The sequence below is a fragment of the Elephas maximus genome, chromosome 10 (assembly GCF_024166365.1).
Source record: "Elephas maximus indicus isolate mEleMax1 chromosome 10, mEleMax1 primary haplotype, whole genome shotgun sequence".
NCBI lineage: Eukaryota > Metazoa > Chordata > Mammalia > Proboscidea > Elephantidae > Elephas > Elephas maximus.
In genome coordinates, this window is record NC_064828.1 from 8544111 (window position 1) to 8566371 (window position 22261).

Genomic DNA, 22261 nt, shown 5'->3' on the forward strand with positions numbered 1-22261 from the left:
TTACTAGATTATATCAGAATACCTGGTACAAAACAATTCATCCAGTATTATCTTTTTGTCAGCTTGACCAATGAAATCAATTGCAAGCCTGATAAAATGAATCATATAGAGAGCAGTCAGTTAGATGCTCTTCACTTCGCCACCCAACTGAAAACAAAAACAAAAAAAATTCCATTAGCAAAAACGTCAAATTCTGTGGCTGTTTAGATACTTCCAGCATAATCCTCTTGCTTATTAAAACACTAAATAGACCAAATTTGTTTTTACTGATGACAATAGGCTGTCCTCCAAATATAAAATAATGGCATTAATCCCTAATTACTGGAATTTGCGATTCGAGTTTTTCTCGTGGTGACATGAGTTACACCAAGTCATCTTTGATCTTTCTCTGCTATAGACTAATGGCAACTTTTGAGAGGCAGCTGGGCAGGATGGGGCAAGTGGGATGTCTGAAGCTATGGAAAGCATTTTAAATGTGTCCAAAATGAATGGTCCATCGAAACAAACCCAAGAAAACTGTGTCATTAGCAGCAAGCATTCCTCATTTTATACTCTCCCCAGGTTGTTAGGATGAGACAGATAACACAGCTTACACATGGCATTTTGAAAACACTCATCTTTCCCTAAAAAAAATGCACAGTAATAACTACTGTAATGTATCCCAGAGAAAGGGCACATTTTCGAGAAATTTTGGAACTATCTTGTTTGTGAAACTAGTCAATAAACTTTGGTTGAATAAATTAATATTTCAGGGAAAAAACAGATTCCACACTATGAAATAACAGCTTCCTGATTCATCTGCATAGTTCCCACACCAGGAACCTTTAATCATGCTATGTGACTCTTTTACATGACTACTAAGCATTAATGCATCCTCCTTCTTCAAAGGCCAACATATTTTTGCATGAAAGATAGATTTTTGCATAAAGAAATGGCCTGCCCAAGGCCTCAGTGGGAAAGAGGGAGGTGAAGGTGTGTTAAGCAAGTGAACGGGCTGGAGTCAAAGGGAAAAACCCTAAGATGGAGCAGGAGTCAAGTCTCAGACCTCGGTCAACAGGATAAGTCAATGGGGGGAAACGCAACTGTTATGTTGACTGAATAAATCAGACACCTTGCTTGGGGTGTATTAACGTCAGTCTATATCCAGGCTTCTTCCTCATTTCCCTTCCCAGCATTTGTTCCTTAAACCATCTCAGTGTTTTTTTTTTTTTTTTTTTTTTTGAGGAGGGGAGGTGGAAGGAAGAAGAGAGAAACACAGGAGAGGTTGTAGACTGAGCAAGGGGGGTAAGAGAAGTGGAAGAAATAGCACACAATGCTAAGCTGTTTTTACACTCCATCATTGATTTATGCTGACTGCAATGGGGAACTTGAAGATAATGTATATTGAGTTCTCAGATTTTTCCAATGCATAAAGTGTGTACAATAATTAGGCCCATTTCCTTTCATCAAATAAAAGGGAATATTTTAAGGTTATTTAAGGAGCCCTGGTTAAGTGCTCGGTTGCTAACCGATAGCTTGGCAGTTGGAACCCACCAGCTGCTCAATGGGAGAAAGATGTAGCAGTCTGCTTCCATAAAAGATTACAGCCTTGGAAACCCTGTGGGGCAGTACTACTCTGTCCTATAGGGTTGCCATGAGTCAGCATCAATTCTATGGAAACAGGAAAGGTTATTTAGGGTTCTCCTTAAGTGACACCTCCAAATTAGCAAGATAAACAAAGCACCTTCCACCCTGATCCTAAATAATATTTGTAGTTCATTTCTCTATCTGTCCCCTCATGAAATCTGAGCTTCAACTAGTCACCAGTGTAGCATAGAGCTGAATGAAATGAACTGCCTTAACATTCCAAATATAGAGCCCTTTCCTGTCTCCCTGGCTTTGCTTACAATGCCCTAGCTACCACCTCTGACATGCCCACATCTCCTTTAAGGCCCAGGATGAATGTTGCCTGTCGTGTAACACAGGCCTTCCCCAACAACCCTCTTTCTTCTCACTGCATTCGGTACAAGCCCCACTATAGCTCCAGCATTTAGCACAGTCGCTGTGAGCAACTAGAGGTGTGTGTTTAAGTGTTCTTCCTGAGTCCCAGGACCAGGGTATTTAGTACATAAGCAACAAATAAAAGAAGATACAGCCATTGTTAGAAAGGGAGAAACTGAAGCAAGGGTAATTCTGATCCATCCCAAACTCTGAAGGTTTTTAATTTACAGAGAAATACTGATTTAACATAATGTTATCAGACTTAATCTCAAACAAAATAATTAAGTTCTAGAATAAAGATTTGACATAGAATGAACTGGAAAGCTGTCAATTTTCCTCTCTTTCAGCCTCCAACCCCCATGGACTCTCCCTTACAATCCGCTCCTTAGCAGGAATTGAAAGCTCTGTTACAAGGAGTCAAAACACCAGTCCTTGTTGACTTAGGAATAGGGATTGTTTGGGGGCTTTCCAGCTAGACTTCAGGTTGCCTACTCAAAAATACGACATACCAATAAAGGAAGCAGGTAACGATATATGATACACAAAAATGAAGGTCAGATATGCTGTAATGGATTCTAGAGTCAGAATGCTTGCATTTGAATAGAGTCTCCAAAACATCCTGTGTGACAAGGCTTAGCAGCTCTAGGTCTTTTCTGAAAAATAGGAATATATGTCATAAAACTGGTATCAACATAGGTGAGATTATACATGCAAGTGGCTTAGCACAGTGCCTGGCACATAGAAAAGGCTCAAATATGTTGGCTATGGTTATGATTATGATTTAGGCCATTTTTAAGTGTGAGTAAATGAGAGTTCTTTCATTTATTCAACAAATATGAATTGAGTACACACTACCTGCTTGGCAGTTTTATTAAAATAGGCTCCATTATGCAACTGTCACAAGTTGACGTCCAAATCTCAGTGACTTATGACAAAGGTTTACTCTTGCTCACAAATCATGTCCAATATGGGGTCAGTAGGCACTCTGTTCCACAATGTCACTCAGAGATCCAAGCTGATGGCAACTCCATCACCTGGTAGCTGAGCCTTCTGGAACGCATGTCTGCCTTGATAGCCATAAAATCACACCAGGAAATCATCCCATAAAATCATAAAAAATTGCATGTGGGTGTCATGGATTGAATTGTGTTCCCCCAAAATATGTGTCAACTTGGTTAGGCCATGATTCCCAGTACTGTGTGGTTGTCCTCCATTTTGTGGTTGTAACTTTATGTTAAAGAGGATTAGGGTGTGGCCTGCACCACCCTTTATCTTAAAAGAGAAAAATAGGAAAGGGAAGCAAGCAGAGTGTGGGGACCTCATACCATTAAGAAAACAGTGCCAGGAATAGGGCATGTCCTTTAGGCTTGGCGTTACCACGCAGGGGAACATTGATGACAAGAACCTTCCTCCAGAGTCGACAGAGAAAGCCTTCCCCTGGAGCTGATGCCCTAAATTTGGACTTCTAGCCTAGTAACTAGGCTGTAAGAGAATAAACTTCTCTTTGTTAAAGCCATGCATTTGTGGTATTTCTGTTACAGCAGCACTAGGTGACCAAGACAGTGGGCTTGCACGGTCTCAGTCCAGACGTGACACGCACATTACTTCCACCTACATTTCATTGGCCAGCATCGGTCACAGTGCCCTGCCTACATGCAAAGGGGCCACAGAATACAGTGAAACAAAGGGGACATTTGCTGAGCATTATTGTCTGTGCCTAAATATTAAGCTCTGGGGAAACAAAAATGGTTAAGACTTGGTTCTTCCTTACATGTAGTAGGCTTCACAGGCATTGAAAGGTTTTAATAAAGCCAGTACCAATGACAGTGATGTCACGTAAGTCAGATTTCATTGAGGTCACACAAGTCTCTGAAAAGAATCCTATCTTAAAATGGCTTTTTGCAGTCCTGTAACATTTACTGCAAAAAAGTATTCTCATAAGTTTAAGACTTGATGCCCTGTACCCCTTTACAGGTACAGTAGGTTTACAATACTTGAGCAGAGAAAGGTGCTTATAGTTTATGTTTAGGGTAATTTCATGGGAAAATAGACAAGATCCTCAAAATATTGGGCAAACATTCCACGACTAATTAGGCCATTTATCCTTACTCTCCTTCTCTTTATTGAAAGGAGAGAGGCTTCTGACTAAGAGACTGACCCCAGTGGTGACAGAGAGGGCCTTTTTCCCTCATGGCTGAGTTGTAAGCCTGTCTCAGGCAGCCCTGTGGCTTCTTCTGGACCCTGTTCATTCTGAAAGCCCACAAGCAAGGCGACAAGCTGACAGGAACTAAGCTTGAATTCTTGGCCTCTAATGCAGACTTATCAGCCAAAGGGAAAAGAGGTTGCCTTTCGAGGTCCAGTCAGCTAGGAATTAGCCTCCTCCCCCTCTCTTCCTTCAAACTAGCCAGACAGCCTGTGGACAGCCTTCCCAGGCTTCCGGCTCTCCTGGCCAGCTGGGAAAGGCATGGCCTTTCCAGACCCCTGTGAGGGAGCCAGCAAGCCTTTTATTTGGTCCCCACTCAAGAGCCAGAATTGGGAGATTACAAAGCCACTGTCACAAAATGGTCCCTAATAGAGGTTTTAAGAGACGAAAGGGAAGGAAAGCGTTTCTGGGTCAAAGAAAAAGAAAGAAAAAGCAAAGTAGTCTTGGTTTTCCACAGCTTGGTGATTATCAGAGCAAACCCTTTCCTTCCAGGAGACCCCAAGCAGGATGAAAGACACGTTTCTGAAAAATCTGTTCAGAGCCACATTTCATTAGTTTCCTTTTATGAGAAGCTTTCCTTCTGAGCATTAACCCTAATTCTCCAAAACATGAAAAACTTACATTGATGCTTTATGATGAGGCATAAAGGTTGGTACCAGATCTCCGTTTGACGTATAGACTTCCTGGGACTTGGTGAGAAGCAGTTAGAGATGCTCGTTGTTTCAGATTGTGTTAATGTGCACCAGGGGACTCGGGCACGATTACTGGATTCAAACCGTGAGTTAGATCTTTTCCAAGGTTGGCCTTGATGCCTCTTGGCCCAGGAGTCTCCCTGACCCAGCCACAGACCCTCACCTAAGTGGTACTGACTCTCTGATTTTGCCTGGTATTATCAAGGGCTCCACAAATCCCAAATCTTTTCCAGGCTTGGTTTTGGACTGGACCCAAAGCTGCCTCTGCAGCAGTGAGTGATGACGACTGCAGGGCTGTCTGGTGAGTGTGAGGTGACCGTACCCTTCCAAAGAAGGGCTCTCTGTCCCTCTTCTAACCCTAGCCCCACTCCCAAGGCTGCCAACAATGCAAGCAAAAGCCCCACCCCACCCCGTCCCTGGCCCAGGGATGACCTTAAGGAAGAAGTAGGCTTGAATCCCTGTCTCCCAATAAACTCCACTACTCCTGTGGGAACAAAGCATTTAATCCTCAGTCTAACTTTATTATATCAATGTTATTCCTATGTTTTAGGTGACAAAGCTGACGCTTAAGAGAAATCAAGTGAGATGAATGTCAAACAGATTATAAAAAATGGAGGCAAGGTTTGACTCAAGGTTTCTTTGGCCAGGACGCCCCATTCCTTCCAGTCCATCATGATAATAACGTTCCTCCAGTGAAGCCCTGGGACCGTCTTGAATGGTGAGGGATAGCACAGTTAAGAAGCAGGTAAGACTCATCATCCTCACAACCTCTTCCAGGTTTACATTACCCGTTTTACACATTGAATTTTGGTATAAGATTCTCCTTCAAGATGAGAAAAATCGTAAAGCATTAAATGATGCCATTTGGCCTCTTTCAGATTTCCTACTTAGGAAGAAATTAGAAGTAAGAAAAAGATACGTTACTGCTGAGGTGTCTTCTAAGGCTGAAATTACCAAGGGATTGTGCAGCATATTAACTGATCACCAGGTTAACTTATCAGACAATCAGAATGATACCTTATAGTCCCTTGTGGCACAGAATTTGCCTCATAGAACAAAATATTAATTAAGAATAATGAGAATCATGGAATTTCATATTTTTAAATGCCTTTTATGTTTGGGAGGAAGTATCAAATTCTTCTGCTCTTGTGACTTGGAAAGGATAGTCTATCAACAACCGGGACACATGAACTCAGTTCTAATTCTAATACCCATTAGTTAACCATATGAACTTGGGAGAGACGTGTCATCTCTTGGGCATGTTTTTGAAAATGCCATCCATCATTAACATTTTCTGGTTTCTCTGTATTTACAGCAGGGGAGATAGAAATGCAGAGGGTGTAAGAAGCCACCCTAGAGTTTAATCCAGTGGTACTTTGGCCCCCTTAAGTATGGAAGAGGCAAAGCCAAGGTATCTTATCTAACTCTCATCACAATTGCCTCCTGACTTGTTTTCACTTAACCCTGTTTTCAAATGATAACAGCGTGTGTATCATATGTATTCTCTCTTCCTTTCCTTTCCATTCTCCCATTCTCTCCAGTTCTCTCACTCTGTCTGTCTTCCTCCCTCTCTCCTGTGTGTGCGTTAGAGAGAGAAAGAGCAAGAGAGCCAGACAGAACTCTGACCTCTTGAGGTTGGTGTATTTCAGGATTTGTTTCCCTTTCTCCTGATGCACATTTGCCAACCACAGATTGACTACTGAGACTTCCATTACACCCACAAGCCATGCCTAATTCCCTCTCCAGGAAGACACCTCCAGATAAAAACAAAACGAAGAACAAAACCAAAATCAGCTTCATGGTAGCCTACAACATACTGCCCTCCCCTCCCAGCCCCTCTCCCCCCCCGCCGCAACCCAGAGATGCAGGCCTCTCTGCCAGGCTGCTCGCTACTGCCACCTCATGGTGATCCAGCCTTTTTCTGCAAATCAACTTTTCAGTTGGTGCACTCTTGTAAAAGTAGGCATAAATTATGAAGGGTAATGTCTACCTGAACAGTCTTCATGACAGATTGCTTGGGACATGAAGGCTGAAAGTTCCAGGAGAATTAATGTAATGGGTTGAATTGTGTCTCCCCAAAATATGTGCCAACTTTGTCAGGCCATGTGTGGCTGTCCTCCATTTTGTGATTTTCCTATGTGCTTTAAATCATAATCTCTGCCTGTGGTTAAAAGGATTAGGGTGGGATGTAACACTCTTGCTCAGGTCACCTCCCTGCAAAGGGAGTTTCCCTGGGGTGTGGCCTGCACACCTTTTATCTCTCAAGAGATAAAAGGAAAGGGAAGCAAGTAGAGAGTTGGGGACCTCATACCACCAAGAAAGCAGCACCAGGAGCAGAACGCATTCTTTGGACACAGGGTCCCTGTGCCTGAGAAGCTCCTCAACCAGGGGAAGATTGAGGACAAGGACCTTCCTGCAGAGCTGACAGAGAGAGAAAGCCTTCACCTGGAGCCGACACCTTGAATTTGGATTTTTAGCCTACTATTTTTTATTTTTTACTGTGAGGAAATAAATTTGCCTTTGTTAAAGCGATCCACTTTTAGGTATTTCTATTATAGCAGCACTAGATAACTAAGAAAGAATTTGGTACCGAGAGAGTGGGGTGCTGCTCCAACAGGTAACCTAAAATGTAGAAGTGGTTTTGAAACTGAATGAATAGAAGATTCAGAAGGAAGTGAGGAGAACTCTTACCACTGGAGAAGGCGCAGATGGTGAGGAACAGCAGCAGAGGACCGGCGGCAGCAGCAAACTGGCAGCAGCAGAACCAGGAAACCAGCACCAGACAGTGCTGGAGCCACCCCACAGAGCAAGAGAGCTGAGTGTCTGTGCGCAGGAGCTTCCTGGAGGAGTGGGGTGCCTCCAGGCACTTATTGGTGGAGCTACAGAGCTTTGGAACACTTGCCCCAGTAGGGCAGATGCGGGCATGAGGCCCAATGAGCTGAGAGGCCAAGAAACCAGGAAGCAGAAGTTGAAGAGACAAGGAACACAGGAAGCTGAGCTGCCTCAGTCTCAAAAAGTATGGCCAGGACCTCTGGGGTTTCAAAGGGTGGAGCCATGGCCTCTGGTGTTTCTAAGGGTGGAGTCACCACTCAGATGGACTAGGATAATGGTGTGCCTAAAGCCTCCAGTCAGAATCCGGAGAGTGTGGCCCATATCTGGAGGGCAGGGCTATTGTGTAAATTGTCTCAGAGAATAGAGGATTATTTTCAAGCCTTGACAGCTAATGTAATGTGTTCTGCTAACTTCCTTGGTGCCTGTTATGCTTTCTTTCTCTCCAATTTCTCCCATTTGTAATGGAAATGTCTACCTCCTGCTTGTTCTGCCATTGTACTTTGGAAGCAGATAATTTGTTTCTGGATTTCACAAATGAAGAGGAATTTTTGGATTTTGGACTTGGACTTGATTTAAGACTTCTCTTATGATATGATGGAGTGACTATGTTTTATGTGTAGCAAGACATGAATTTTTGGGGGCCAAGGGGTGGAGTGTAATGGATTGAATTGTGTCCCCCCAAAATACGTGTCATCTTGGTCAGGCCATGTGTGGCTGTCCTCCATTTTGTGGTTTTCCTATGTGTTTAAAATCATAATCTCTGCCTATGGTTAAAAGGATTAGGGTGGGATGTAACAATCTTGCTCAGGTCACCTCCCTGATCCAACGTAAAGGGAGTTTCCCTGGGGTGTGGCCTGCACCACCGTTTATCTCTCAAGAGAGAAAAGGAAAAGGAAGCAAGTAGAGAGTTGGGGACCTATAACACAGAGAAAGCAGCACCAGGAGCTGAGCATGTCCTTTGGACCCAGGGTCCCTGTGACTGAGAAGCTTCTTGACCATGGGAAAATTTAGGACAAGGACCTTCCTCCAGAGCCGACAGAGAGAGAAAGACTTCGCCTGGAGCTGACGCCCTGAATTTGGACTTTTAACCTACTTTACTGTGAGGGAATAAATTTCTCTTTGTTAAAGCCATCCACTTTTAGGTATTTCTGTTATAGCAGCACTAGGTAACTCAGACGATTACCAAACGAGTTGTAAGTCTGAGCAAGTAGTTAATTTTGAGAAGTATCATTTAAGAAAAAGTGACTTAAGAGAAAAGTTCTATCTTTGTGTGGGGAGGGTAGCATGTAAAACAGTAGGATCTTGAGAGACATTTACAGGGATTATCAGACTTAAAGCTGCTCTAACAGAGCCAGCGATGATCTTGGCACAGCGACTATCACAGCACATCAGTGTGTCACAGGATCTGTGAAGGCGTTCAGTTACTCAGTCAGCCCACACCACTGTCCTGGTTTGAGTAGAACTGCTTGCTGGCTCCCTTAAATATTCATGAGGCAAAACAGTTAAATGTCCAGTCGCTCAACAGTCCTTCCTTGGCACTTGGTTGCCATTCTCTTCTCATTTGATCATAATCAGAGGTATCTACCTCTATATCCACCACACAACTTGCCCTGCCCCATCTACCGCCTGTCAGAAGTCCCCATTATTACTATGCAGGTGGTCCCCAGCTTATCATGTGTTGGAGTCATGACGAACTGCACTATGACCAACTGTTTCTGTTCTGTATTGTACATCTTCTTGTCAGTAATATGTACGAGATGCAATGTTGCAGTGTGTCATTTGCCAATGTTATCATTCTCAGATGTTCACTCACAGATGTTCAATGTTATAATTTATAAAGATATTGATGATAAAAACCCAAACCCATTGCCGTCGAGGTGATTATGACTCATAGCGACCCCATAGGGTTTCCAAGGCTGTAAATCTCTACAGAAGCGACTGCCACATCTTTTTCCCACGGAGTCACTGGTGGTTTTGAACTGCTTACCTCTTGGTTAGCAGTCAATCGCTTTAACCACAGCACCACCAGGGCTCCTCCTGAGAATAAAAGTCAACAATAATGAAAACTAAAGAAAATATATATATATACACATACAAACACACATATGTATATGTATATGTATATGTATGTGTATGTGTATGTGTATGTGTATGTGTATGTGTATGTGTATGTGTATGTGTATGTGTATGTGTATGTGTATGTGTATATGTATATGTGTACATATGGTGCCATAGTGGTTAAGAGCTATAGCAAGCTATGGCTGCTAACCAAAAGGTCAGCAGTTTGAATCCACCAGCTGCACCTTGGAAACTCTATGCAGCAGTTCTACTCTGTCTATAAGGTCACTATGGGTAGGAATTGACTGGACAGCATGGGTTTAGTTTATATATATATGTATGTATGTATGTGGAAACCCTGGTGGCGTAGTGGTTAAGTGCTACGGCTGCTAACCAAGAGGTCAGCAGTTCAAATCCACCGGGTGCCCCTTGGAAACTCAATGGGGTAGTTCTACCCTGTCTTATAGGGTCGCTATGAGTCAGAATTGACTCGACGGCAGTGGTGGGTTATGTATGTATGTATAGTAACGGGAATTTCTGACAGTGTGTTCTCTCAATAACTATATATATATATAAACCCTGGTGGTGTAGTGGTTAAGTGCTATGGCTGCTAACCAAAAGGTTGGCAGTTTGCATCTACCAGATGCTCCTTGGAAACTCTATGGGGCAGTTCTACTCTGTCCTATAGGGTTGCTATGAGTGTGTTCTTTCAATAACTATACGCATACACACACACATACACACACAGACACGTGTATACACACATACACACATATATATTGTTATTGAAAGAACACACTTTACATTGATTAAAATTGAAACACTATGGTAAAGGATTTTCAGTGTATGGCATGTAGCAAATTGACCTAGTGGTTATCCAGATGGTATGCTTGAAGCTTTGGTTTTATCATTTATCTTTATTCTCCTCCTATTGTGTTCTTTCAATAACTATATATGTTTGTGTGTGTGTGTGTGTATACACATGTCTGTGTATATGTGTTTTTTAAACTGGTTAAGAGGGCTTAAGATATAGTAATAAAAACTTGAATTTTGATCTGTACTTAATCAAGGATCCAATCTGAAAAGCTAACCCAACCTGACTAATTAGTTAAGCAGAACGAACAAATCTGTCTTGGAAAAAGTATAGCCAGAATGCTCCTTAGAAGCAATGATGGTGAGACTTTGTCCCACATACTTTGGGCATGTTATGAGGAGGATCAGTCTCTGGAGAAGGACATTATGCTTGGTAAAGTAGAGGGTCAGCAAAAAAAAGGAAGACCCTCAATGAGATGGATTGACACAGTGGCTGCAACAATGGGCTCAAGCATAACAACGATTATGAAGATGGTGCTGGATGGGGCAGTGTTTCGTTCTGTTGTACACAGGATCGCTGAGTCAGAACCAACTGGACAGCACCTAACAACAGCAACAACGGTGCCAGTATAAGACAGAAGTTCAGCTTAGATTATAAATATTTTCCTAAAAAATTATATCTTCTGAGTTCAAATGTGTATCAAATAGGAGCATCATACCATGCTGAAGAGGCACCATTGCAATGATTCAGGCCTTACCGTTAGGAGTCTTGGGCTTCCCTAGGCTCCAGGCTGCCAGTATGTGTCTAAGAGATCCAGGACTCTGTATTCTACAGCAAATAGAAAAAAACAAAACAAATTAACAAAAAGATACTGGGGTAGCTACGAATGCAGTGAGAAGGTATTGTCTGAAGATTACTAAAGAAAGAGAAAATAAGTTGGAATTAGTCTCATAATTTCAGCTTGTTTAAGAAATTCTAGGTCTTCAACTGAAAACTTTTCTCCACACATAACTAATGTATAGCCTTGTACCAAACCAGGTGCCATGGAGTCGATTCTGACTCATGGTGACTCCATGGGTGTCAGAGTGGAACCATGCTTCCCAAGGTTTTCAGTGGCTGATTTTTCAGAAGTAGGCTGCTAGGCCTTTGTTCTAAGGTGCCTCTGAGTAGACCTGAACCTCCAACCTTTTGGTTAGCAGCTGAATACATTAACCACTGATACCCCCCTGGGACACAGTCTCACGCAGGAACTTAGAAAGGATGAGATGCGTGTTACTGTGGGCACACGAGGTCATGTTAGGTGGAACAGGAACATGGCATGAAGGAATACCAAGGCACAGAATGGGAACCTTATTTCACCGTGTGAAGGATTTCAATAATTCTGATTAGTTCAAGGAAAAAGTCCTGTTTTGGCTAAAGAAAGTGTTTACCCTTGCTACTCTCCATTTTCAATTAACTTAGGTCTTAGCAGGCAACAAAATTTAACGAAAATTTAATAATAGGTTTTGTTTCCATCAGGGCTTGTTCCTTCCAGTCCCACCCTCTGCTGAGAACCTGTATTTCCATCCCAGATATACTGAGTCAGACTTTATAGTTTAACAAGATCCCCAGGTGATTCTCATGTATTCATAGGAATTGAAATGGGCAGAGTAGCAAGGGTGAGAGACCTACTTTAGCCAAAATAAGACTTTTTCCTTGAACTAATCAGAGTTACTGAAAAAGGAGTGAGGTTCCCACTATGTGCCTTAGCGTCACTTCATTCCATGTCCTTGTTCCACCTAAAATGATCTTGGGTAGCCACAGATCTGGGGTACAAATGCAAATTCTCAGCTGGGGGTCAAACAGAACAAACCAGTTATAAGCCCTGGTTCCCACTGTGTTTATATTCATGTGCCATACATTTATGGCAAATCATAGGGGTTTCCACTTACCTAGGTATAAAACCAAAAATCTGTTGCCATTGAGTCGATTCTTACTCATAGTGACCCTATAGGACAGAGCAGAACTGCCCCATAGGGTTTCCCAGTGAGCGGCTGGTAGATTCAAACTGCCGACCATTTGGTTAGCAGCCCGATGCTTAACCACTGTGCCACCAGGGCCCCTACCTATGTAGAGTGGCGATGAAATGCTTCCTTTTAAAATGGTTTTAAATTTAAGAGGGAGCCAATTTAGTGAAAATCTTAAGTAAATAATAGCACTTTTGCTATACTATACAGGAAAAATCATGAAGGTAGTAAGTAAATGTGAATCTGGGAAAAACTATCTAAATGAGAGATAACCATACATGGAAGAGTAAGTTTCATGAAGAAAGGGGCCAAGCATTTCTTGGTCTCTAATATCCAGTACACAGTCCCTGGGTGGCATAAATGGTTAACACGTTGGCTGCTAACTGAAAGGTCGGAAGTTCAAATCCACCAGAGGCACCTTGGAAGAAAGGCCTGGCAACCTACTTCTGAAAAGTCTAACACACATGGGATCACCATGACTCAGTGGCAATCGGTTTACTATCTAGCACAGTGTATGGAGTACAATAGGTTCTTTGTAAACATTTTTTTTTTAATTAAATGAGGAAATATAGTTTCTGGAGAATCTGGAAGAGGTTTAGATATCTGAGTTGCTGATGGGTCCGGAAAAAGGCTTGCATTGTATGATTATAATTCTAATATCTACTTCAAGTCCTTGATATGAGTACTCCATGAATACTACCAAAATATAACAGAATAGGCTTAAGTGTCTTCACTTAAGAAAATTTGTCAAAAAGAAGAAAAAAATTAAAAACCATTTTCATGCCTTACATCCTCCCCCCAACCCAGCCTACCCCCCTCCCCCCAAAAAAGAAAGACTTAAAACAATAGTCCAAAAGTCTTTGGGTTCAGATAATGGCATTCCAAGGAATGCAGGGTAGGAGGCTGCCCGAGGTTCAGACGGTAAGGGAGTACATTGACTGAGGAACTTTAAAAACAATTATTATTGTTTTATTAGTTTTATTTAACTAAAAGTTCATCTGCTGTTTACTATCACCATGTACTGACAATTTTCAGCCATGTCAGTGATAAAACACTCCTTGCTACTAGGCAGAAAACTCCCACTAGGCCCCACTCAGCACACCTCTGGGTTCAGAAAAGCTGAGCTGTTCACCTATACAGGTAAAACACTACACCGGTAAGGAATTTGGCAGTACAGACTTTCTGCATCCAGAGACCCCAAGAGTTTAAGGGTTGAGGGAATGGGAAATCTAGAACTTTTCTATATAGAAAATGCCAAGGGATCTTGGACAGGGTGGTTGGGGTTTAGGGAGTTTGTGTGGGGAACTATCCTGAATGACAGCCCTGTGTGTTGGTGAAGCGAAGTGGATACAGTCCAAGGCTAGCACTTCTCTCTCTGGCCTGAGTGTCCTCCAGGGTGGATAATTTCATCTGGGTCTTTCAAAGCTGGATATTGGGTATTGACAACTGATCTGTGCTTTCCCGATATCTGCTGGAGGAGTTAACCTAGAAAAAGTTCTGGTTTAATATTTATCACCGTCTTAGTTATCTAGTACTGCTATAACAGAACCCACTGCCAACAAGGCTCATAGGGACCCTATATGGCAGAGTAGAACTGACCCATAGGGTTTTCAAGGCTGTAATCTTTATGGAAGCAGACTGCTACAACATTCTCCGGTGGGAAGGCTGGTGGGTTCGAATCACCCACCTTTCAGTTAGCAGGTGAGTGCTTTACCCACTGCACCACCAAGTCTCCTCTTCTCACAGTTTAGGAGGTTAGAAGTCCTAATTCAGGGTGCAGCTATAGGAGAAGGCTTTCTTTTCTTATCTCTGTTCAGCTTCTGCTCCTCAGTTCCTTGGTGATCTTCACATGGTCTGGCACTATCTTCCCCCATCTCTGCTTCCTTGCTTGCTTACTTAATCTGCTCTTTTCTATTTCAAAAGGGACTAATTTGGGACACACCCCACACCAAGACTGACTCATTAACATAACAAAGAAAACCCATTCCAAAATGAATACCGGTTAGGATGTACAACACGTATTTCTGGGGGACCCAATTGAATCCATAACATGTACCCTGTCAACAGCAAGTGAAATAAAATAACGAGCTGTGATCAGTAGATGGTCCCCACAGCTTAGCTGCCTTTGTATCTGCAGTTACCTCTTCCAGGTTTAGCAGCTTGGTAGGGTGTGGGCCATGTTGAGTTGCCTTGCTTCTCAGATCCTGGCCTTCATTCACTAACTCCATGTCCAGGAGTCTGATAATCCTGCTTGCCTCCTTAGTGAGCTAGCACTTACGGTTTCCGCCACTTGTCTCCAGACCATTTTATTCCCTAATTGAAATGGTTGAAGCAACCTCCATTTCTACTAACGCTATTGCCTCAAGCCAAATCCTACTATCATGGGAAAACACCAATGACGAAAATCACCGTCGGCAGGCCCCTGCTGTTTTCAACAATGAAGAAACACAGATATAAATACACACTCAGACACACACAGATGTAGGATCACGTATGATTTAAATTAGAAATGAGGCTGGAATTGCTGATACCCTTGATTGTTTTATGTTTCCAAGTAGCAGGCAGTAGGGTCTAGTGCAGGAAGTGACGAAGAGGGGTGCAAGTCTCTTACACAACCTGGGTAACGCCTCTGCCTCTGCAAGCGCTGTTACGTTAATCACCCCACCTGCACCTCTTAACAGCCCTGTTGGTGTTAGTTGCATATTACCTATGAGCAAAAACACTGAGCTCCAGAGACGCAGAGGGCTTTTCCAGATCACACAACTAGCTGGGCGAGAAGTTCAGACCAGCAGCTCCGTCTCCTGGCTTCAAGTTTGGCTCCTTCCCACTCCCTACGTCGGCAGGCGGAGAAGGTCATGTTACGTGGCACCAATGCTGCTGTTTAGATGCTACAGACACCAGGGTGCTCAAGAGCTACGCCCGTTTTCTCCTAGGAAAAGAGAACACGCCCTAATCCCAGAAAATGCCACAATATGTAAAAGGGAGGCAATGAAGAGAGAGAACTAACCCCATCCCCATTTCCCATGTGTCTAGATAGACTCTTGCAAGCTTATCCCTCATGTAATGGCCTTATTATTCTTCCATCCCTTCGCCTCCTAAATCTACCAATGGACAAACATTTTCAAGTTGTTTTCCCCACAAATTTGCCGATCTTTCTGTACTGTCAGCCTTCAAACACTCAACAAGAACACACTGGATATAAGGCTTTATGTCAATCCACCTGTTCCAGGCTTCATTTTCCAGCAAGAATTAGCATAAATACCAACACGTTTACATCATAATTACCTTAATTCCCTTGGCCCCAGCCAGACCTGGAGGGTGTCAGTCCACAAGGACTTCAGGGGTAGGGAATGATTACTGGTCCATGAAACATAAATGACAATAAATGCTTGGGAACTTGGCCCACCACTTCTGAAATGGTACAACTTCACAGCAGGGAGAGCACAGGCCATTTAGGTAGGTGTGAGCAAGTCACAATTTTCTAGGTCTTTAGGTTCTTATTTATAAGACGGGTTGAAACTATCTTTTCTCCATGAAAAGTTGCAAGTTGTAATATTTGGGCATCTAGAAAGTACGTGAAGCTCCATGGGGAAAATCACTAGGTAACTATGACTGCTGGCCGTGGAAAGACCCTTCAGTTGCTTTAGGACATACAGTCAAGGACCTTCCCACTTCATGGGTTACGAAAGAATTTAACACCGTTGGCCAGTCGGCAAAATAAGTGTCTAGGAGGTGAGAATTTTAAATGACATAAACCCACATAAATGACATGTGAACTATTATTTACACACATGGTTGTTGTCGTTGTTAAGTGCTCTCGAGTAAACTCTGACTCAGCGATCCTACACACAATTGAACAAACCACTGCCCGGTCCTGCGCCCCATCCTCACAATCATTGCTATGCGTTAGCTCATTGTTGCAGCCACTGTGTCGATCCACCTCGTTAAGGGTCTTCCTCCTTTTCGCTGACCCTCTACTTTACCGAGCATGATGTCCTTCTCCAGGGACTGACCTCTCCTGATAACATGTCCAAACACATGTGCATGTACAAAGGTCTATATTTAGGGACTTACTATTAATAACCAGATAATTAGCAGTGGGAAAGGGTTGAAGTTATAAACCGAGTATAAGTGATTACAGTTATATAAGGGAGATTTTAATTTTTCTTGTATAACAGAAATCCATATATTCATCAGTCAAAGAGTCTTTATTAACTACCTAATTAATGTGTTCAAAGTACTGTGGGTACAGTACAGAAGATCTTGAATTTATTGAGCACCTACTGTATTCCAGGTGCTGTACAAGGCATATTTACTTGTGTGTTTGTGAGTTGGGGAGGGGATCAGGGAGGGACAGGAGGTATAGGAAGGGAGGAATGGTGGTATTCCAGCTTGAATCTCAGCTCTATTATTGCTGGGAGTCATACATAACCAAAAAGCTCATAGAGTTATCTATCTGCATGATGGAATTAAAAGCCTCTTACACAAAACACCAAACCTGCTGCCATCAAGTTGTTCCTGACAATAGTGACCCTCCAGGACAGAGTAGAACTGCCCCATAGGGTTTCCAAAGAGCACCTGGTGGATTCGAACTGCCCACCTTTTGGTTAGCAGCTGTAGCTCTTAACCACTATGTCACCAGAGTTTCCAAGAGCCTCTTCAGAGGATACTAATTCAGACAAACCACTTGGTCCATGACAACACCTCACATATCAGTGGGGTAGAGCAATCCATGGGACTGTTATTTCGATTTGCATTCTGACCTACCATTGCATGGACTCATATGTATGGCACTTGTCCATTAAGAAGGTATTTTAATAAAGGAGAGAAAGAGATCGATCACCTCTACACTTTGGAAGGGGTGCAAGGTGGTTTGAGCACGTGGACGACTACAAAGAACACAATACAACTTTGGCACCTTGAGGGCTTGTGGAAAACACCTCGGTGGTGGCAGATGTGGTCTATCATGGCAGCATACCAGCAGCTCCCCCAACCACAGTCTCAGAAGAGGGACAAGCAGACCCAGCTGTAGAAAACAATGCCGGCAGATCGAGGAGCGTCAGGAGGCTGAGCCTCGCCATGGGCCTACCACTGGTGGCAGTGGCTTAGTGTGAAGGAGAGATGACAGCTGTCACCAGAGGCACCTGAAGTAGGGTGGGGGAAAAGGCAGATGTCACATGAGAGCTGCACACATTTCTTCATAAGCACATATGGGGCACCTCTGGAGATGGGGGTTACAGGGCTGAGTATATTGCAGTCACAGAGGGTGGCACATCCAGAGAACTTTCTACCACCTCTGGGACTTGGGAAAACATGTTTTACATAGAAAATATATTTCACTTTATTTCTCCCAACAGCCATGACAATCAAAGGTTATTGTCTTTATCTCGCTAAAACAAGTGAAATCTCTTGCAAAGGTCACTATTAATGGGTTTGATGGTGGGCCCCAAAAAGATTTGTCTACATTCTAATCCTCGGAACCTGTGATATTACCTTATATGGCAAAAGAGTAAATATTATGCTACATGGAAAAAGATGGGTTTAAGTTAAGCATCTTGACAGGAGAAGCTTATCTTGAATTATCCAGGAGGGCCTAAAAAAAAACCACATGTGCCCTTATAGGAGCAGGCAGAGGGAGATTGGGGACAGACTCGCAGAGAGGAGGAGGCAGTGTGCTTACGGAGCAGAGGCTGGAGTGATGCCAACACCTGGAGTCACCAGTAGCTTGAAGTAGGAACAGATTCTCCCCTACAGCCTTTGAAGAGAACAGAGCTCCGCCAACACCCGAGGCCAGCGCAGTGATACTGATTTCAGATATCTGGCCTACAGAACTATCAGAGAATACATTTCTGTTGTTTTAAGCTGACCAGTTTGTGGAAATTTGTCACAGCAGTCACAGGAAGCTAATACAGTCTCACAATTAACTAGGAAGAGGAGGAGACAAGTGTCAAGAGTAGGTCTGCCAGACTTTAAAATCTGTGCTGTTTGGGCTCTACTGGGATGCCGCCCAGGTATATGCCATGTGTATGCTGTGGCCACAGAGATCTCAGGCCTGACAAGATCCTCACTTACCATCTGCACAGTCACCACCGTCTTCTATTTGGAAATACACTGAAGAGGTTTAAGGAAATTTGCTCTTTCAACATATTTTCCTTAATAACTTAATAGGGACAAATTAAAATTTAAATGAGACACATAAGCAATAAGGGCCATGGGTGCTGAGTCATGAGAACTTGTTATGAATGGATGATTAGGAAAGAGTTTATGGAAACAAATGTTTTGAATTGTGAGCAAAAGGATGTGAGTATCTGGATAACCATGAAGGGCCAGGTTGGATATCTTGGGATCTCTGAGGCATGGTGGTACAGTGGTTAAGAGCTCACCTGCTAACCAAATGGTTGGCAGTCCGAGTGCACCAACCGCTCCTTGCAAACCCTGTGGGGCAGTTCTACTCTGTCCTATAGGGTCACTATGAGTCGGAATCCACTCAATGGCAATGGGTTTTGGTTTTTCAAGGTGAATAACCTGAACAATATTTCCAGGGAAAGATTACAAGCCCTATACAGAGTATACCACATAACTCAGGTTGCAATTGGAAATCTTGTACTAAAATGAAAAACTAATTAGATTTAGATCCTGGTTGTTTCTGTTACTGCTAAACTGCATTGTTACTATCCCTTTTGAAATCTGAGGTATCCTTATTTCTTTACTGAAGATTCTTTTCTGTTTTTTTTTTTTTTTTTTAAAAAAAATCCTTCCCACAATCCAAGCTCATTATTGAATTGGTTTTGTAACTACACTTCTCTGTGGTCAGACATTTTCTTTCCATCCACGTGCCCCTTTAAATGCCATCTCTTTTAGCTAAGGGATTTAATGAATTACAAGCTGGACCATGAACATGCAAGGCCACAAAGTCTGGTTACTGAAGAACAGCTTTTAGCTTTACTTCCACCTCCCCTCTCTACCAAGGGTAAATTAAGTAATTTTTACAAGAGATAAAACTACTGCACCTTACCTAACCTCGATAATAAAAAAAGAAGGTCTTTTATCTATTCATTGTAAATGGCGTAATCACAGTTTTCTATGGCGCACAGAAACAGGGAAGAAAAAAAAATAACAACAAACCACCACAACTAATGTGCTTTCATTTTATCTGCAAACCTGAAGAACTTGGTAGTTTTTACTCTAGTTCATTACCATCAGTGATTTAATCTCTGATGCCAGAGAAACAAGAAACATGTTTATGTCCACGGTAGCAAGAGCATTGCTTCAGATCAATACTCACAGTGACTGTAAGACAGAGCTTCAGTTTCCTCTAAAACACCTATATCCCTCCCACCTGAGAAGTGGACGGCTAAGATGGGTGAGTCAGCCTTCAGGAGCAGGGCATTTGGATGAGGCATTAACCCCCTAGAGCCGCTGGTCAGTCAACACATGCAGTGCTTTGGGGCTACGTAAGGCACAATGCCAGGGCTGTGGAATTACCAAAAAAAAAAAAAAGGTTTAAAACATGACTTCTGCCTTGAAAATCCAGTTGGTTAGATGAGCCATATGCCTTAAATTTTAAATAATATCCGGAACAATCGAAACAAGGAGAAGCCCAAGTAACTGTTCAAGACAACAAAAATAGCACAAGGCAGGACATAATTATCAATAATTGCCACAGGATGTCAGAGAGTGGTGAAAACGTATGCTGGAGTGGGCTGGAAAAAGCTCCCTGGCAGTATCAACATTTAAAACAAATCATGCTAGATGGACGTCAAAGGCCAAAACAACGACTACGTAGAATAACCAAATTGTGCCTTTCTGGACTTTGCCTGCACTCTGGTAATGCACAGGACTAGCTTGCTCATATGATGGGATCCCATCTCCTACATATTGACAGAAGCCAGTGCACCTCTGTAGCATTTTCTTCCATCTAAGTATGTGAATATACAAATAAACACATAAATGCATCAGATATTCAAAAACTGTGTCCTCCAAGTGGAAGTTCTAGCCTTAAGGGTTCATCCCTTCAGGACAGGTTGTATATTTCTATTGACCTTAGTTCATCCAGATCACCGCCCCCCCTGAAATTGACATGTGACCACCAGGTCTTCCATTCCAAGCAGGGACTCATGCAATAGCAGAAAACAAAGTCCCGGGAAGAAGCTTTATTCCCAACATCCTGTACACCTCTCTTTATCAATAAGAATTTATTTACAGGTTTGTTGTACTGTGGGGGCTTGCGTGTTGCTATGAAGCTGGAAGCTATGCCACCGGTATTCAGATACCAGAAGGGTCACCTATGGAGGACAGGCTTCGGCTGAGCTTCCGGACTAAGGCAGACTAGGAAAAAGGACCGAGCAGTCTGCTTCTGAAAAGCATTAGCCAGTGAAAACCTTATGAATAGCAATGGAACACTGTCTGATATAGTGCTGGAAGATGAGCCCCCCAGGTTAGAAGGCACTCAAAAGATGACTGAGGAAGAGCTGCCCCCTCAAAGTAGAGTCGATCTAAATGACGTGGATGGAGTAAAGCTTTCGGGACCTTCACTTGCTGATGTGGCATGACTCAAACTGAGAAGAAACAGCTGCAAACATCCATTAATAATCGGAACCTGGAATGGATAAAGTATGAATCTAGGAAAACTGGAAATCATCAAAAATGAAATGGAATGCATAAACATCGATATCCTAGGCATTAGTGAGCTGAAAGGGACTGGTATTGGCCATTTTTGAATCAGACAATCATACAGTCTACTATGCTGGGAATGACGACTCAAAGAGGAATGGTGTTGCATTCATTGTCAAAAGAACGTTTCAAGATCTATCCTAAAGTACAATACTGTCAGTGATAGGATACTATCCATACACCTACAAGGAAGACCAGTTAATACGACTATTATTCAAATTTACACACCAACCACTAGGGCCAAAGATGAAGAAATAGAAGATTTTTGTCAGGTGCTACAGCCTGAAATTGATCGAACATGCAATCAAGATGCATTGATAATTACTGGTGATTGGAATGCAAAAGCTGGAAACAAAGAAGAAGGATCAATAGTTGGAAAATATGGCCTTGGTGATAGAAACAATGCCATAGATTGAATGATAGAATTTTGCAAGACCAACGACTTCTTCATTGCAAATACTTTCTTTCACCAACATTAACGGCGACTATACACATGGACCTCGCCAGATGGAACACACAGAAATCAGATTGACTACATCTGTGGAAAGAGACGATGGAAAAGCTCAATATCATTAGTCAGAACAAGGCCAGGGGCCGGCTCATAATGCAAGTTCAAGCTGAAACTGAAGAAAATCAGAGCAAGTCCACAAGAGCCAAAATAGGTCCTTGAATTTAGAGACCACCTGGAGAATAGATTTGATGCATTGAACACTAGTGACCGAAGACCAGACGAGCTGTGGAATGACATCAAGGACATTCTCCATGAAGAAAGCAAGAGGTCACTGAAAAGACACGGAAGAAAGAAAAGACCAAGATGGATATCAGAGAAGACTCTGAAACTTGCTCTTGGGCATTGAGCAGCTAGAGCAAAAGGAAGAACTGATGAAGTAAAAGAACTGAACAGAAGATTTCAAAGGGCCTCTTGAGAAGACAAAGTACAGTATTATAATGACATGTGCAAAGAGCCGGAGATGGAAAACCAAAAGGGAAGAACATGCTTGGC

The 22261-nt window shown here is 42.7% G+C and overlaps 1 protein-coding gene across 2 annotated transcripts in view; it reads right to left on the reverse strand.

The window, feature by feature from the left end:
• SEMA6D (semaphorin 6D) overlaps positions 1-22261 on the reverse strand; it is a 770868-nt gene that overhangs the window by 400917 nt on the left and 347690 nt on the right. For both annotated transcript variants that reach the window (XM_049899686.1, XM_049899685.1), the window contains one exon: positions 11337-11407. The gene's annotated coding sequence lies outside the window, so the exon portion shown is untranslated. The remainder of the gene's footprint in view (positions 1-11336; positions 11408-22261) is intronic.